Below are 2,319 nucleotides of genomic sequence, written 5' to 3'. Positions count from 1 at the left end.
GCCTAGCATACATTTTTGAAAGCTAAATCTTGTTAGGGAATTCAGTTCTAAGATCAGCAAATAAGACATAGATTATTAATAACCACAATTACCCTCAAATAATCCTTTATATCATCTATAAATTACACACAGTTTTCATAAATAAGAAAAGGAACAGCAAATTTACCTTCCCCATCTCACGCTCCCTCTGGGACATATTTTCAGAGAGTAAGAAAGCTGGAATAGCCCTTGTTAGTTGCATTATATTTTCTCTGTCACTCCCTCCTACTTGTGCTTTTTTTTTACCCCACACGTTTATTGAATTTCCGTAAGTGAAACACATATATAGCCATAACTCCATTGTAAAGATTTGATGAATAAACTTTTACCTTTCCTTAAACTGGTTCTTCTTCCTGACCTCACCTTTCTAATAATGATAGCACCTCACCGAATCAGCATGGAAATTCTTTGACTCCTCCCTCTCCCTCACCCTTTCTTTCCAGTTTCCAGGTTCTGGTTCATTCTTCCTTTGCACAACATCCATTTTTCTCCATTTTATTGCCACCTACAGGCAGGTCCTGATCACCTCTCATCGTGACTTCTACAGTAGCCTCCTAACTGCTCTCACTGGTCTCTCTCCAACTCATGTTCCACGTTGCCATTAGACTAACATTCTCTAAAGCATGGATTTCGTCCTATCACTCCCCCATTCGAAAGCCATCTATGACTCCCCATTGGCTATCGAATAGAGTCCAGGCCCTGCACAATCTAGTCACGAGCTGTCTCCAGTCCCACTTCCCACTCTTCCCAGACAGGAACACTATACTCCTTGCCTATCCCCCAAACTTTTCCCACCTATGTCCCTTCCCTCCACCTCAAATGCCACCTCCACAAATACCTCCACTTGCCAAAACCTAACCCAGCCTCAAATGGTAACATCCAAAGTGACCTCTCCTTCTTCTCATCACTATTTTTCTTTCTTTGTACCACTTATACTGCTAGATTATAAATATATATTTCATTTTTTTAGTTTATTCACTCATTCAGCATATATTATTGAGCACTTCCAATGCCCCAGCACTCAGCTAGATACTGGAGAGATATATATATACAGTGAAGACAGAGAGGGCCCTGCCACTCACAGGGCTCATAATCTGGTGGTGGAAGGTGGCAACAGACAAACTGTGAGCCCCAATAGAGGCTCTGGGAGGAAAAGCAAAAGAGGGGAACCTCATTTTGACAGTGGTCAGAAAAAGCTTATTTCCAAAATAAGTCATATATAGGCTGAGACCTAAAGAATGAAGAGAAAGTAGCCAAGCAGAGGAAGGAAGAAAAGAATTTTTCAGGTTGAAGACAAAGTAAAAAAAAAAAAAAGTCTGAAGGTAAGAGAGGACATGGCTCATTAGAAGAACCACAAGGAAAAAGTCATGGCTGGAGCACATAGAACGAGGCAGCGTGGGGAGAACTGGGGCTGGAGAGACAAGCCAGGTCAAAGTGCTGCCTCGTGAGGCTTATAACCCAGTGAAAGAGGTTGGGTTTGATTCTGAGGGCAAGGGGAAGTTTTAAGGAAAGTTGTATCATGATCATAGTTGCATGTTAGAAAGATGGGAGAACGGAGAATAGTGACAGAGATCAGGAGTTAATGCAGTAACCCGGATGAAAGAAGATGAAGACCTAGACTAGGGTAATAACTGAAGGAACAGAGAGGCGTGGATGGATTTGGATGCTACACCTAATGTGATTTGGTGATTTACTGAACTCAAAGGGACGATCAAAAGAAAAGGTCAGAGATGATACACAGCCTAAACCAGTGCTTTGTACATAACAGGTGCTGAATAAATATTTGTGGAATGAATGAATTTATAACAAATAAAGGAATGAATGAGCAAATATACTAATGAATGAGAGGCGGAGAAGAGTAAAAAAATGATTTTTGGAGATCAATATTCCTCTCTGAGTCTCTGCCCAGCTGAAATGATCTCCAACTATCAATAGTTCCAATTCTGGGCATGTTCCAGAATTTGATACACCCTTGGAATGGTTCTTTGAATGATAATCTAAATTGTTCAGAGATGGATTCATTCATTTGTCAAGTATTTATTGAGTCTGTCCTTTATGCCAGAGCTATAATCTGGGGTTATAACCATGACAACAACAGACACAGCCCATTCCTCAAGGAGCTCCCAGTCCCCTTGAGTATTTAAATCAGATCATATATGTAAATGGTTAAATGTATTTCTTTTTCTTCATTTACTCAATAAGAAGTCTCTGGCTGTATAGATACTGGCCTCCGAAATAACCAGAGGCTTCCAGTCTTTGAAAGATGTCAAAGAAAGGATG

The sequence above is a fragment of the Propithecus coquereli genome, unplaced genomic scaffold, assembly GCF_000956105.1.
Source record: "Propithecus coquereli isolate 6110/MARCELLA unplaced genomic scaffold, Pcoq_1.0 Scaffold163, whole genome shotgun sequence".
Classification (NCBI taxonomy): Eukaryota; Metazoa; Chordata; class Mammalia; order Primates; family Indriidae; genus Propithecus; species Propithecus coquereli.
Note: the sequence above shows the minus strand (reverse complement) of the source record.